The 17,627-nt window shown below is 37.8% G+C and overlaps 1 protein-coding gene across 1 annotated transcript in view; it reads left to right on the top strand.

The window, feature by feature from the left end:
• The window catches only part of LOC135701411 (uncharacterized), a 246,188-nt gene that overhangs the window by 37,520 nt on the left and 191,041 nt on the right, over positions 1-17,627 (top strand). The window lies entirely within an intron of this gene.

Genomic DNA, 17,627 nt, shown 5'->3' with positions numbered 1-17,627 from the left:
GCGGATGGATTTGGATTCTAAACAAGCCAATCGATTGGAAATTTTTCTACGAATCTGCTAAATGAACACTTAATCAATTATCAATAGGTCACTATTTAAAATTACACAAATGTCCAACTGTTGCAATGGTGATCAAAATTATAACCGATGGCCTGCAAAAAGTGCTTTCCCTAACACAGATTTCAAAATCGATTTCCCTCTGGTTTCGCCGAACGGTGCTTATTCAATCACCGTGTGAGGTGGTGCCTGGTTGGTCGTCATCATCATCAGCAGCAGCAGTGCATTCGGCACGTGGCGTTGAACAATCAGTACACAAAGAAAGGCTGTGAGCTGCAGCCCATATGAGCGTCCATTCACCGAAGAAGGAGGAATAAGTCGCACCGCTACTGATCGGATTCAGTAGCTCTTCGTGAGTCGCTGTGGGTCATCTATGCCAAGCGCGTCACCCTCGTTCCAAACAACATACAGCTCGCCAGCCTCATCTGAGTTGAACACCCTAATAGCTCAGCATTACTCAACCGTCACGTCAAAACGGTTTTTTTTTCAGGATCTCCATACATTATTGTTCTTTAAGAGTTAATTTTCATTGAACATTCGCTCGCCTTGCTGCCAGCCACATCACCCCCAAAGCTCTTTGATAATGTACCCAGCAACCAAATGATGCTTCCTAGAAAAAACAACCAACTCAGTTTTCTCCGGAAATAATTCGATACCTAGCTTCATAGCCCAATTAGACAAATTGTCTAAGGTATCTTGCAATGGTCCTTGCAGGTCCGGTGCACTTGGTCCGGTAACGGAAACAACGCCATCATCTGCAAGCTGCCGTAGCGAGCAATTTTCATTAAGACAACCGTCAATGACAACCATAATTGTTCATAATTGGTGAAAGTCCACTATCGTGGAGTTTACCGAAAGGACATCGATACAAACAGAACCAAAAGCCCCCTGAATATCCAAGAAAACTTAACCCATTTGCTGTTTTTGCTCAAGGCCAGTTGAATTTAAGTTGAAAGCAACGCAAAACAGTCGCTCGTTCCTTTGCCTCTCCGAAATCCAAATTGCGTATATGAAAGGAAACCATTCGACTCGAATACAGAGGGATTTTCAAACATCTTAATTTATTTTCGAAGTGTCAAATTTAAGTGAAAATTTTCCAAATGGAACACAGCCTAAGAGTTTTAAAACCTAGAAATAGTCAAACATATACTGTAACGATGCGTTCAAAAAACACGAAAATGCACTGTCCTAAACCTTATAAGACGAATAAAATCTAACATGAGACCAGTCCCTTAAAGAACAAAGTTTGTTTTTTTTTTCTTCGTTAAGTTTCGAAGAAGGCCATCACACACATAATCGAAGATTAAAAAAAAATGTGTGAGATTAGAAGGAAAATTTTGTTTACAACGTATTTTTGATACAGTCCTTATAATTTTAAAATTGATATGGCACTTATTAAATTGAGCTCGGTTGTGGTAACACGTCTTCAGTGCTCGGACTTTTTTCTTCTCGAAGTACATTGATAGTTATTATCAAAACAAACAAAAGTGATTGATATTCAACGAAATACTGTATTTGACATCCGTTGCACAGGCAAACCTCTAAGACAATAGAGGTTAGAAGATTAAACATATTTACCCTCTATTCATGGCCCACGTGCGGACAAACCAAATCAAAACTCTTCCTATGCTCAGTGCGCTACTGTTCTAAGGGGCTGTACATAAGCTGCGTACACACTTTGGGGGTTGAAGATTTGTACGGTCGATACAAATTTATAAAAAAAATATGTATTGATCATTGTCGACGTGGGAGAGGGAGAGTTAGAAAACCTTTCAAAATCTGTCTACGTAGTTCATGAACGGCCCCCAAATGAAACTGTTCCAGGACATAAAATAGCCGAAGGGCTTTGATGCGACACTGGGCAAACACAGACATCAACTACCTATATAGAGATAACAATGCCACCGTGTTTCACCATCATCGTCCTCGACCAGTAGTCAGAGCTTTGATTCCATGTCGTCATGTCGGGTCGTGGATTCCTGGGAAAAAGTATATTTCCAAGCATTTGCACGTAAACAAAGGCGATGATTACATACTCATGGCGGTAAAACCCGGAGTCGGTTTTCTATATTATACGATGGATACACAACGTCAACGCCCAACGGGCAATGGGTATGTGTACATGTCCTGACTCTTGTATGATGGCCTAGATTTAAACGTAGCCCGCACATTAAATGGTATGACTGTTGCTCAATCGTGCGATGTATATGCGCCATGTCAGACAAGATCGTAACCGGGTGTTTATAGTCAGTGAGTTTGTTTCAATTGTAGTAGTGTGATGAAAGATAAATATGTCATCAGATATGGATAGTGATGGGAGTCAATGATTTCCACTGATTTGGATTCTTCATATAGGGAGTTTGAAATGGGTAGTATTTAGGTAAATTTAAAAAAAATATGTTACAAGAAAATGGAGGTAGATTCATCCATGATGTTGATGTATTTAACTTGAACCAATGGTTATCAATGCACCAGCGGTTGAATCATATTAAAACACATATTCAACTAATGTAATCATCTCCAGTTCAAACGTCATGCCATGGTGATTTAAGGGACTTTCAGTGTCATCATAAATCCGTTTGTGTATCGCATAGGCATCACTGTTGATTTTCATTACGGCTGCCATAATCCTCATTGTTGAAAGCTCTGAGCGTTTATCCGAAATGTCCTTCTCAAGAAGAGAGAAAAAAATGGGGTATGGTGGTCCAAAACGCACCCTAGGGGTAAAATTCAGTGCAGTACTTAAACTAGCATTTCAGCACATAAAATCACATAATTAGTAATTGGAAAGCAACGAAAAACTGTGCGATGTCAATTTACCCTGTACGTTCCTACCAAACGTAGTGCCCGTACAGTAAACAGCCCGTACAAGAAAATCCTTCTTACGGCTCATTCACGCAAACACACCTTCAGAGACCATACCGGAGCAGAGTACCGACCCACACAATATCCAGCACACTCCGCTGCAGCACACGAAAGCAGCCGGCCATGTGTGCGCCGAAAAACACCGAAATGCTTCCTACTTTGCAACATCATCGCCATCATTATTACCGTCGAGCTCTCGTTCCGGGGAACAAGCACCTCTCCACTCGATGAGATTTTGATGTAATGCTAATTAAAATTTAATCAAAATCCTCGCTGGAATAAATTTCCTTTTGTCTGCTGCTGGTGCTCCCCAACCAATTGCCAGGCATCAACCGTTGTCGCCGTCGTCATTGCTGGTATGGTGCTGTGCAGGTAAAGTCTCGTCCCAGACCCAGGAGAACCAGGAATTATCGATTTACTTGCTGTGGGAGTGTATGTTTAGAGCTGGAATGTGCTTTTTGTGGAAAAATATTATTCGCTTTTCACGCTGGATGGCACATATATTAGAATTGAAAGCATGGCGTTGCAACTAAAGGGTGTATTCCACAACAAATTGCTCCCGGACGAAGCTAGAACAGCACTACCGTTCATACTGGCGACAACGCTCTGATGAGACAACGAAACCCTACCCCAAGCTCCTCCCCTGATCCTATCCTTCAAAAATGTACCCTTCTAACCTCGAGTAAGCCGCGAGTAATCGGCCCAACTCCTACTAGACATAGAATTAAGTGAATCTTGTTACACACAGTGAACAATGAATTATCGGCTCCGTAAAGCTAACGCGATTGAGCCTTCCAAATAAACGAACTAGATAAAAAAAAAAACAAATTGCACCCACATAAACAGCTACTTTTTAATTATAATACCAATAAAAATTAAATTTTCAAAGAAGATTCTTTAGAGAGTACTGACAAACAAAAAATATGTCATTATACAAATATCAGCTTTGACTTGGGTTTTAATCAAGAAAACAAAACTTTTTTTATAATAAATTTTGTACAGTGGCCAAAATCTAAATTTAAATAATTCTGTACAAAAAACCTATGTCCCGGAGGTCAAACTAGCTTTCCGGGAATCGGTAAATGTGAGTTTTGGTAAATTTCCCGTGACGTCTCGGGTAGGAACCACTAATATCGACTGATAGCGATTGGCTCAGAACCGAGCCCAAAGGGAACCACCCTAATAAACGGGTAACATACACGAACAATGTCTTAGAGGGTGTGACCATACCGCATAGGTTGATATGATATCCTGAATAGGTGGTTAGGTACTTCTTATGTTTTTTAAAGTGATATGGTAGATGGTATTTCATCAATTAAGTAAATGTGTTCAGTAACCCCTCCACACGTTGGGCAGCGCTGCCCGAGTCTAGGGAAAAAGCTTACAGTAACCCCTCCCATCGGCTCCGTAAAGCTAACGTGTTTGTGCCTACCAAATAAACGAACTAAATAAAAACATCATGGAGGGGTTACATGTATGCAGTGGGTGGTACCGACTACCCACCGTTATTTCTCGGCTGTCCTTCAACCAATTGAGCCGATTTTCTGTAGATAAAGGGTGGAACGGTCTAAAATTGGTCAGTCATGATTAAGTGCACACTGATTATGTTATTGTATAAATAGTCATACTTTATTTCTTTTTGAAGATCAATGACTACAAAATACAGGAAAATTACTTGAATAGGCTACCGATTTTCCAAATGCAAACTGCCGGGCTTTCCGTTTCACCACCCTAGATTTTGAACCGCTGTTGTATCAACCTTATTTGATGCTGAACGTCAATTTGCTTTGAACTGTTTCTCATTTCCAACTGTTCTCTGAGTTTTCTTGAGGTTCCGCTTAACGATTGGCCAATATTTTTCAATTGGGTGCAGCTCCGGCGAGTTTGGAGGGTTTTTGTCGTTGGTTACGACTTGCACGTTGTTGGCGGTATACCGTTTCTGAGCCATTTTCCCGTAGTGACAGGAAGCGAGGTCTGGCCAAAACAGCACGGAACAACTGTGTTTCTTAAAAAAAGGCAACATTTCTTTTTTTATAAATATCTTGGTTGACTATTCCAATAAAAACGAAAAAAATTTCAGGAACTTTGACAACTTTTTCTGCTTAAACTTATCTTGAACCTTTCTTTTTCCGGTAGCCATGTAAATCTTAGCCTGGGAGCTGCTTAAAATCCGTTTTGACGTATATTTCATCGTTTATTATAACGCAATCAAATTTCTGACGCAATCAATCTGCGTGGGAATAATTTGCATTTCGCTTATGCGTGAGCAAAACTTTGATACACTGTTCCTCTTGCTTCGACGCTATTATGACAACTGAATGGAACATGGCAAAAACTATATAGAGGCAACAATCCGTACGCACAGACCTACAAAATGAGGGACTTTGAAGTTTTTTAAATGCACGATTAAAAAAATCGTCAAATTTTGGTCGATCAAGTTTTGACCAGTCCACCCTTGAACTAGTTAATGGTTGACACATACAAAAAATCAACGCAATTAGAAACTGTGGTGGGTGGACGGTACCACTCACTGTAATCTTTTTCTCTAGCCTCGGTCAGCGCTGCCCAACGAGTGGCCAGCGGACTGAACGTGGTTTCTGGATCTCTGCAATGATATTATTCTAGTCCAATTTTATTCATCATTATGAACTTTAGCCCAAAATGAATGAGAAATTAACAAAATGCAGCTTTAAACATGGTCATCGCACATAGATACATCCATTTAAAAAAAGCAAGTTTAGAAAGGTTAGGCAGGCCTGGACCAGGGTATTGTAACGTGTTATAAGTGGTTTTCTTGATACGAGACAAATTTTGACCAATTGTTATTGTCTGAACATGGCATTAGCACAATCTCAAGATGATACTAGTTTTGAATTATCTTGAATATTTATTACAATCCAAATAGGCAACAAATTATCTAAGTTCAAAAATGAAGATAGCTTGTTGAAGTCCAAAATAAAGAATGTTTTAGAAAGTCCCTGAATTTAAAACTTTCATGAGATGTAGAATTGAGATTTGTTCCAAAGGCACAAGGCTTAACGATACTGAGCTAAATGGACCATTAATCTAATCTAATCTAATCTAATCTAATCTAATCTAATCTAATCTAATCTAATCTAATCTAATCTAATCTAATCTAATCTAATCTAATCTAATCTAATCTAATCTAATCTAATCTAATCTAATCTAATCTAATCTAATCTAATCTAATCTAATCTAATCTAATCTAATCTAATCTAATCTAATCTAATCTAATCTAATCTAATCTAATCTAATCTAATCTAATCTAATCTAATCTAATCTAATCTAATCTAATCTAATCTAATCTAATCTAATCTAATCTAATCTAATCTAATCTAATCTAATCTAATCTAATCTAATCTAATCTAATCTAATCTAATCTAATCTAATCTAATCTAATCTAATCTAATCTAATCTAATCTAATCTAATCTAATCTAATCTAATCTAATCTAATCTAATCTAATCTAATCTAATCTAATCTAATCTAATCTAATCTAATCTAATCTAATCTAATCTAATCTAATCTAATCTAATCTAATCTAATCTAATCTAATCTAATCTAATCTAATCTAATCTAATCTAATCTAATCTAATCTAATCTAATCTAATCTAATCTAATCTTATCTAATCTAATCTAATCTAATCTAATCTAATCTAATCTAATCTAATCTAATCTAATCTAATCTAATACAAACGCAGCCAGTACGAGAAAGCATCCTGGAAAATGATTAGGTTAGATGAGGTCTAATCATTTTTCTTGTCTAATTGATGTTTACAGCATATCTGAGATATGATATAAACATCAATACGGCCAGGCCTACTGCGTTGTATTTGCCGCAAAGATGACTCTTGGAAATGAATGGAAACATTTTTCTTGAATCTACAGGGGTGGAAAGATGCATGGACATACCGTACCAAACGTTCCAGTTACTATGTGTAGTTGTGTGTTATGTGTAAATATTTGTACAATATTGAAGAATCATAAAATAATGTAATGGAAACATCTTACCGAATTTTCTCCTATGTTGGTAATGATTCTTTTGCACTTAAAAGTTTCGTTGGATGCATCCTATCGGGAGGTTGCAGAAAAATCCAAACAGCCGGTTTGCCATCGGCCTTGCATGTCCAAAAGCCAGATTGTGAGCAATCTCGTGACAGGCGAGCTCTAGCGAATGATTAATCACCCCTCCAAAGAAATATGCCACCAGGAAAATCATCTTCCACGATTGGTCCTTCATTATGAACAACATTGCAAACTGCGTTAGCACCATGGCACCAGCCACAAACGTGAACCGCGGATCATAACCGAAAAAAACTTCCTGATCTGCGGATACTTTTGCAGGATAATCTTCCTTCGACTGGCGTACGGTTTCTCGGTGTAACACCACTCGAAATCCGTCCTGGACACGTGCTGGCCCATTGCGGTCAGTTATTGATTGCTTGGGAAATACTCCCAAAATGAAAAAAAAAAATCCGAATTTCACAACACTGCTTCACGTAGAATCATACTGAGCTTAATGGACCATTAAACTTAAAACTACTTTGTAGAGCAGTAGATTGAATTTATAAATTAAAAAAAAAAGAGATCCAGGGAATAACATGTTTGAGGTTGAAATCAAAGAAATAATTCAATTTCAAGAATCAAGACACCATTTTTTTATTTAAATAATGAAAGAGACAAGCACTTTGGTAATAGAATAAATTTAATATCGTCATACATTAGGCTAATGTTTTTAAATTGTTTTACCTTTGCAGTGTTGCTATTTCAAAAATTATTCATTGATACTTGTTTTATAACTCTATAACTATGCTCAAATAACCTCGATTATTTAGCAAATTGATTCTTTACTTAAATTGTGGATTCAATAAATAGGTAAAGTTAAGTTCAATCATACCATGCAGTTAAAATATTCATATATAGCTTGAGTTTAAAGTAATTGAGTTGTTTGTATTTTGTAATATTGTATTAATTATATATCGATGAGATGGATCCGGAATTTTGGCGTCTGTGTTTTAAAGGATATACCTGCGATGGGTCGAAGAAAGTCTACGAGGAAGCTAGTTGCTGTTGGTGCAGCTCCACTTGGTTATTTGAGTGAGATTATTCCTTTTTATTTATTTATACGTTATACGTTATATTTATCGTTAGGACGTCAATTCAGCTTATCGTTTACCAAAACAAACCCTGCTGCAAACCTTACCCTTTTATCAAACATCCCTGTGATTCCTAGTGGTAGTGCAGAGGATTTTTTCGGCTTCCATCAAAGCGAATGTCACGTCAACACATTCCTAACCATTCCTTTCCTGATCTGCGTTCGGGTGCGGCCGGCGCTGGTATTCTCTAGTCTGAGATCACCAGTTTTTACACATTGAGGATGATTTCTAGTCCCAAGCATCGTCTATTGGTTCTCTGTGTAAGTACAGCTGATCTGGAAATAACAGAGTAGCAACCGTGGGCGGTCAATCATGCTCATGCTCATGATCATGAAAGAGAGAAGAATGTGTAATTTCATTTTAATTACATTAACTGAATTACTTATCCTTGACAGATACGCTTATTTCGTCTACAATATGCAAACTTCTTCAGTGTCTTGTGCTAATTCTCGACTTGTATAACACTCTATATATATTACATTACCCTGAAGCAGTCTGCACATTGTAGACGGAATTCGTGTACCTGTCAAGGATAAGAAATTAAGGTAGTGCAATTAAATCGACATTACAAATCCTTCTATCTATATTTATACAGGTACTCCACTATATAGTCGCCAACATTCTTCAAGATTTCTAATTACAAGCTTGTACAAAATCTCAAGATTCTGGGACTAAGATTAGATTTTTGAAAAAAATCCAAGACGGCATTAAGATTAGGCTGCAAATAATGTCGACGCTTTTGGACTTGGACATAAAATAGTTTCTGCCACTTAAAAGAATTTTCCAGAGAAAATCAATTAGAATTTGATATTAGTTTTGAAGAGAATTTAACAGGAATTATTATTTGAACAATTCTGATGATAATTTCAATGTTAATTTAAGAAGTTTTTCAAAAAACGTAAGGAGAACTCCATGTGAGTTCTAAGGATTTGCATGATAGTTCTGAGAAAAATATTACAGAGATTGTGAACAGGCGAATTTTAAGAAATTTCAAGGTGAATTCCAAAGTCAAAATTCAATTAATGGTTGGTTGGTTACTCATATGTATTTCCGAGACTTTCTGCAAAGGCTGGTTCGTCACGTGAAAAAATGATCGTAGCTAACCTTCCGACCATAACTGAGTAATAGCAAAGTCAGTTGTTGCCATATCTAAAGAATAGCAAAAAATCACATTTTGCTATTATATCTCATCAAGCTATTTGGTATGTTTTATTTAAATTAATCAATTGCATGACATATTAATGGCTTATTTTGCTATCAGACCATAATTAGCTCTTGAATTCATGACACCAAAATATCAAAACAAAAGCAAATTAAGCTTTGATAGCATAATAATCTATTTACTTGTTATATCGCACAACTTATCAATAACACAATAACATACTTAAATTTGATATTATTCTGCTCTGGTTTTGCTATTGCCCTCTATCCGGGTACACTACGTAACGATCAAATTATATACGTTTATAATACTCTGTGAAAACAACTCTTTAGTTTTGTAAGTGGCCACGCATAACTGGCGTAGCATGTTTTAGATCAATTATAAAAATCCACTCCCCTTCGTAGCGTATTTTGCTGGTCGGCCACCACTGCTGAAAAACAGAAAGAATTCTAAGGAGCTTCAAGAGAATACCGAAAGAAAACCGAATTCGGAGGTTAGCTCCTGAAAAATTAAGGAGGAAATCCAAGCCAAGAATAGCTTTCAATAGCATTCCGAGGAGAATTCCTAAGAAATCTAAAGAAAATTCCTGAAGTTTCTAAATTCTCATCAGAGTTCATGCAGAATGCTAAGGATCATTCTATTGAGCAGCATTTAGGAAAAACAATGGAGGATCTAGTTCTGAGGATACTTTAGCAGGAAATGCTTAGGATAGTTTCAAACTAGAATTTTAACGAAATTCTGAGAATAATCTAAGAGAATTTATTGATAATTCTAATGACATTCTGAGGAGAATTTCAAGGGAATTTCGGGGGAATACTTTTGGAATGCTGAGATTAATGACAAGAAAGCATCAGGAAATTTTTTGAAGAGAATTCCTGTCCAAGTCTTTACCATTCTGCTTATAATTCAAAGATAATTCTGAGGTGAATTTTAATGGAATTCAGAGGAGAATTTCAAGATTTCTAAATTCTCAAGAGCATACTTTTCATTCTCCTCTGTGAGAGACAAGAGTTAACATTCTAAACTTCTTGCTCTGTTCGTTCTAGAAAAAGCACAACATGCAATATATTATTCACTACACCCTTACTGTGTGTGTAGTTTTTGGAATGAACTGCGCGGTGAGATTAGATCACTCTACATTGGTGGGAACTAGTGAGCGACATAAGAGCTCAAGAACACTCTGCAGTGAACTCACAGAAGCTCACTCCAGAGAACACTGGAGTGGAAGAACTGGTTGGTCCTCTGGATATAGAGCAAGTGCAATTCTGGATCAACAATAGAAAAGGGCCCATCAGCATTTGTAAACAAACCGTTCCAAAGTCTATTCCTCACACATCAAAGGCCGCCCACACAAACCAACACCATCATCGTGTAGGTAGAAGTTTGTTTGCGTGGTTGGCCTTCACTGAATGGACATAGAATCACATTTAAATGGTTTACCAGCCTCATCACAAAACGAACACCAAGATAAGAAAACCTAATTTCCGTTACTATTTATCATTTTTTTTTTCTTATTGAAAATTTGCTGGATAACATCTTCCCTTTTTTCTTTATTCAGCCAGTTTTTCTTATTAGTCAATTACACGCTCAGACCAAATTCACAACAGACACGCACGACTAGGGTTACCATATCAAAAACTTGAAAAGGAGGACATTTCATTTGAGGTCTGGAGATTGAGGAGGACAATGATTACTTTTTTTAACATTTAAGTAGGACAATGAGTTTTTATCAATCGTTTTAAAAATATGTGCGCTATCACAAAATTCATGATTTACAAAGGTTCAATTGAGATTGTTCATTTGTAGTCGTTACCAATTCAATTCATCTTCTCGTTATATTTCTGAAAAAGGTATTCATAGTTCATTTTTGATACTTGGAAATGATCTAGTTTACCTGATTTGCATGAAAACTGCAGCTTTACAGCCTTAAAACCATCCCAACTTTTATCATGTACAAAAATCAGGATACATGTAATCGTTGATTGAAACCAGCATGGAACATCTAAGCAGCCTGTTAATTTTACCATAGATTCAGCATAGGATTCTAAGGTCGCTGCCATAGTGGGAGCGAAGAGGCGCGCTTAACGTTCTATACAAAAGAATTCCTATTATTGATATTATCCCTTACATTCGATTTCACGCTTTGCGTGCTTCTACACTCTCAGTATGGCAGCGGCCTAAACAAATCAAGCGTAACTATTCAAATCGACGCATCTGCTTCTGTAAACAATCTCTTCAATCGACGATTTGTCTTAACTGATAAAGACCGGCGCACAATGGATAAGTTTTCAGGTTTTTTGACAACTAGCCCATGCATTTCATCTGTCAAAAAAAAACCGGAAACTTATATATTGTCCGCCAGCCTTAAATCACCCACGCAAACAAACACCATCATCAGTTAGGGGAAACTTTCGCCTACTAGCTATTTAGTGAGCTTGCAGTTACCACAAATCGTCGATTGAAGTGATTGTTTACAAAATCAGATACGTCAAGTTTAATAGTTATGCTTGAAATACCTAAAATCCCATAGAACCAGAACGTCAAAATCAAACACATGTTGAATTCAATCTGTGTGGCTGTGTTCCATTTTCAAATAAAACTGCTATTGTACCAGACTTATTTCTGGCAGACCAGGAATCAATTTTGTAGCATATGGTTACCCTACGCACGTCGCGAAACGCTCATATGTAGTGACTTACTTGACTTAAAATGATCTTTATTTCTTGTATTTATGTGGTTTACATGTATGACTTATCAAGTGACACAGATGCGTCTTTTCAACTTTAGTTATTAGAAATTTCAATTATTATTAATTACAGCTCCTAGACCTATCAGGCCTGTTTAGAAAATGACCGCCTTAGAGGGATTGGCTTGCGTCTCATATGTAGTAGGCAGGGGCCTGGCTGGCAGCCATGTTTTTGATGCTATCATCTGCTGTTGTCTTCCTGCTTATAACACGATTTTTCGTCCCTTTCTGCCATGTATACGTCAGGCGGGCCGTATTTAAATAAGGCCCGTGATATTGTCTACTGTCAAACGTATAGGATTGATATAGGGTTGCCAACCTCCTGGTAGTAGATCCATTTTGTGCTTAATATGCTTGTACCAAAATAATGCTTCAACAGCGCTCAAACCTATGCTCTGGAGATCGGGCTCTGCAGTGAAGTCTCTCGAGAGGTAAACCCCTTAAGCTGGGTTTAGACTAGGCAAGTCAAATGATCAACTCAGTTGAATTCAATTCGCTTGAAAAGTTGAGCCTGGTTCAACTTTTTTCAATTCAAGTGAGTTGATCAAGTCAGTTGAATGGCATGGTTTACACGTTCAATTCGCGTTCAAGTCAGTTGAATTCAACTGACTTGATCAATTGACTTGTCCTGTGTAAACCCAGCATTAGAGATTTTAGGTGAGTTAACACGAGAGCACATTAAATTCATTTCTCTAGAGAGAGTGATTTTAGTTTTCATCACAGAAGCTCTCAATAAGCACTCTCTCACACTTGGATTGTCGTGCTCTCACCGTAAACGTAGTGATTTGCTCGCATGAGTTGCAATGCATACATCCTCAAAGGAGGCACAATAGACGTACGCTAGAGCCGCATTTGGGTGAAATGAGATCACTGCTTAAGAGTATACCAAAAGATTTTTGATAGGAATAAAGAGAAATTTAGGCAAATTCTAGTGAGAATTGTTAAGAATTTGAAATTTCAAACAGTTGCAAGAGTTTTCCGGAGAATATTCCTAATTCTGCTAAAAATTCCGGGATTGTTATGAAAAATAATGGAATATGAGACAGATGTTTAGGGACGATTTTTTGGAAATTCTAGAAACATTTTTTGAAATATCGCAGGCACAGATTTCAAAATGATTTAAAATACCTCTTGCTCCTACAAAAATGTCAAGATTTCGGTCTTAGTCTCTCGAAAAGGAAGGCTTATTATTTGTGACATTTCTGATGATGCTGCTATAGGAAGTTTCAAGATCACTTTGATTGGACAAACCTGGCGGCTATTGGTTTCCCTGGAAGAATACATTCGATAATTTAATTTGATTTTAAAACAATCACTGCAAAAAATTATCCAACATGATAAGTGATTCATCATTTCGAAGTGAAAGAGCTGCTAAATAGAAAATCGGCCTATTTTATGCACAATTGGGATACATTTAAAACTACAAACAATACGTTTCAAATTCATTCAATATAGGCCTTCTCTCCGGTATAATAAATAAAATTGAAACTAACCATCCGAAACCGAAAATTTGACGACGCAGTGGTTAAGTTTACATGCATAACTAAAACCAGCACAATGGCGACGAAATCGAATAAATTTATTTTCGATCACATCGTTTATCATCCGCGAGCAATAAATGTTTTCGCCACACACGCCACGCCACGGTGGGTGGTGGTGGTCCCATCTTGCAATAACGCTGTATTTGTACCTTCATGTTTGTGTATGTGTGGCCACATTTTCAATGGATGCTGCAGCCAAACAGCCGAACGCCATCTGCGATTCGATGGTGGACCACTCGGTGAACGCAGACAGGACCTCTAACAATACCACGTTTTCGGCACCAGCACACACTAGGGAACTCGATATAATGGCAAAACATCGATCGGACGACGGGCACGTAATGAAATTTGCCGTCGTTAGCCTGAAATTTGCACCGAAAAATGAAACCATTATTTGCTCGTCCCTCCACAATTAGATTAGTCTCGTCCCGGGCGGGATATTCGGCCTATATGAGATGGACCACTCGCTGTGAAGATAATGGTGTATCGAAAGCTTTTGGTCGTGATTCGACGCGAAATGATGTCCCGTGACATATGCTGGAAACATGGTGAATTTAAGTAAATGTGTGAATAATTCAAACTTAATAAAAAATAACATTATTGAATTATAAATACATTTCAGTTAATCGGCTAAAGTTTCCTCTTTTTTTATAATCATTGATCCGAACGATGATTCCGTTTACTGGATGAACAGTTTTCTACGTACCTTTTTTAATATCACCCAAAACGACCTTTGTTCGTCGGAGAATGCTCGGCTTGAATTGTTAATTTTCTGCTGGATTAAATGTAGTGGAAAACACTATTTCCCATTTTCGAAGCTCGACAAAGACCGTTATAATGCCGGAGAACATTTTTTTCCGGTGGCAGGTGGCTGTACTGCTGCTGATACTGGTGGTGGTGGTCGCAGGATATAGTTTTCAAAGTCCTCTTAAGAAAAGACCAAAGCGAAGAACAATCGAAATCATAAAGAAACCCCATACCTAGTAGAAGACACACACACACACACACAGAGGGAACAAAGCATAAGAAGCTGATTTGCTCCAGCTACCTACCCTACTCTGTAATGTAGGTAGGTACTCGAACATGGGGGGCCCGGGGGGGCTGAATTGCCCGTAACCACTCGGTAACGGCACCGTGGTAAGCTAAAACCACAGTCGAAATGCAGAAAGCCACTCTAGGTGCGAGTTTCTGGAAGCAATCCTTGGGGAAAAGGGAAATGTGAGAAAATTGGAGCAGCTGAGCAGCGAATAAAAAGCCAAGTTGCGAACAGTGAAAAGTTTGTAAGGAACGTTAGTTTGCTGGTTGATGTGGTGGATTGACTATGGATGGAGAGTGAAAAAATTGTAATGGATTTAGAGGATGGAAAGGGTATGCAATTCAATTGTTTCTTCGCTATCTTTCTTTTCGGGAGCTTAGATGGAAGTTGTTACTGACAGCTTTTATAGTTTGAAGAAATTTATGTTGTAGGATAATGGATCACTTACCTTTGACTCAACTGGGACAACTTTCAATCATGTTGTTTCTTGTAAGTTCTCAGTTATAGTAATTTAATATTGCAGACACTGCTCAAGCATAAAAATGAACGCAAAATGAAAACAAGTTATGCTTTCAACGTCAAATTGAAATCATAATTTGGTTTCAGTTCACTATTATTAAATAATTTTGATTTCACTTTGTTGTAATTTTCGAACAAAACGTCCAAATTGAGAGCAAACTGAGTAATACAGTACTTGATCTCAGTCTCTTCTCGGGTGTGTTTTGAGTGTATATTCAGAAAGCATTCAATCAGCAAGCCTTTAATTTCAGTGGAAGTGCTATGAGACAGGAAGATGAAGATATGTTAGTTTTTTATTATAGTCAGAGTGTTATTGGGTCATTCGTGACTTGTCCGGGGGTGAGATTTGAACTCGTGACTTTGGCGTGAGAGGTATGAATGTTAACCACTACGCCGGGGTCGCCTCCAGAGATATGTTAGTGTTTATCTCGCTGAATCAAAAAATTACCGCTTCAAATATACATTTTTTTTTCGTTCCCTAAAAAACAATTGAGCATTCATGTGTGCAATTGAATCAGGCTTTGTCAATGAGCATTATACTACCGTAAAATACATCCAGATACAGTCAGATTGAAAATTATTCATTACGTTCAGTTTCAACAAACGCAAGTGCATGCGGTGGGCGTAAAAGCACCCACAGTACCGTGTTGCACTTGTACCTATATACCAACATGTGCCAAGCACAGGATCACATATTGAATGATGGTGTTTGCTCGGTGGTTTCCTGATTGTCAAATAATCTGACCGAGAAAATTGAGTTTTTTTTATTCAGCATGTATGTGAAAATGATGATGTAGGTCACCATTATCACGCTATCAATTATCTTCTTCGTGGTAAGCAAGCGCACCAACCAACCGACCCGCCGGAAAAGCAATGTTTAACACCCACAGGATGGAAACACCGCGCTGCTGTTTGAACAAGTCTCACGTGAGCAAATGCAGCAAGTGCTAGTCTTGATGTTATTTTTTTCCCATACATAATGAACGGGATTAAAATGTGATGTCATGCTTTAAATTTTGATGTTTGATTACTTAAATTTATTGATTATGTACATAAAATACTTGAGGAACTATTTGTTTTGTCTTCACAGACAATTGTTTTCACACATTTTGACTGAGTTTTATATCCAAAGTTAGGTAATCTTCTTCTTCTTTGGATTATTACGTTCTCACGCGCTCCTTTTTTTATAGCTGCGCCTTTACTGACTAAGCTAAGGGAGGCCCCAACGATTATTTAAATCTATCTATCTATCTATATATATAAAAAATGAATTTCTGTCTGTCTGTCTGACCCTTATAGACTCGGAAACTACTGAACCGATTGGCGTGAAAATTTGTATACAGGGGTTTTTGGGGCCGTGGAAGGTTCTTATGATGGTTCGAGACCCCTCCCCCTTCTGTAAGGGGGGGCTCCCATACAAATGAAACAGAAATTTCTGCATAACTCGAGAACTAATCAAGCAAATAGAACCAAATTAGGCAAGTGGGGCGAGTGTGGGGGTATAAGGAGATACCCAGACAACCAGAATGCACGTATATTCAAAGTTGTTTATGTGATAAACAAACATATATACATACTATGAAATCGTATTGGATGCACAAAAAGGGCTTTTACCTACAAAAGTGGAGGCCATATACGTTCAAATTTTAATTTCTTATTAAACGAGTTGATTGGACATCATATACGATTTAATATGTCATAATAAATTCAATTTGAAAAGTCTTGCGATGTAATCTGATTTAATTTGTGGTTCAGTACGATGGAAAATTATTCATCGCATATAAATCGGAAATTTGCATTCTATACAATTTGATGCGATGTATGTCATACTTATATGCGATGTTGACTTAAACTGTAGTTATTTACGAAACTGTCTATACATTTTTATACGACTTCTGGTTGTCTGGGTTATCATAGGGGGTAGCCCCTTAGATAATAGGGGGGAGGGGGGCTACGTACAATATAGCATGCTTTTTTTTTAAATCGGCGCATAAACTCAAGCTAATATTGAATCCCGAGCAAGACCGGGCACACTCAGCTAGTGTATATATAAAAATGAATTTCTGTCTGTCTGTCTGACCCTTATAGACTCGGAAACTACTGAACCGATCGGCGTTAAAATTTGTATGCAGGGGTTTTTGGGGCCGGGAAAGGATCTTATGATAGTTCGAAACCCCTCCCCCCTCTGTAAAGGGGGACTCCCATACAACTTCTTCTTCTTATTCGCATTTCAAGCTTATTGCTTAGCGCATATTAGCTTATTGCGTGCTCTCAACTTAGTGTTCTAAATGCTTCCACAGTTATTAATTGAGAGCTTTCGATGCCAATACCAATGCATGAATTTGTATATTGTGTGGCAAGCACAATGATACTCTATGCCCAGGGAAGTCGAGAAAATTTCCAACCCGAAAGATTCCCTCGACCGGACCGGGAATCGAACCCGCCGCCTCCGGGTTGGTAGTACCGTGCCTTTACTGACTAGGCTATGAGGCCTTTATGTACTCCCATACAAATGCAACAGAAAT

The sequence above is a fragment of the Ochlerotatus camptorhynchus genome, unplaced genomic scaffold (assembly GCF_037179485.1).
Source record: "Ochlerotatus camptorhynchus isolate MF236.1 unplaced genomic scaffold, CSIRO-AGI_Acam_v1.1 ptg000014l, whole genome shotgun sequence".
In the NCBI taxonomy this organism is placed as follows: Eukaryota; Metazoa; Arthropoda; class Insecta; order Diptera; family Culicidae; genus Ochlerotatus; species Ochlerotatus camptorhynchus.
The sequence above is the reverse complement of the archived record's forward strand: the minus strand, read 5'-3'. Positions and strand labels throughout refer to the sequence as shown.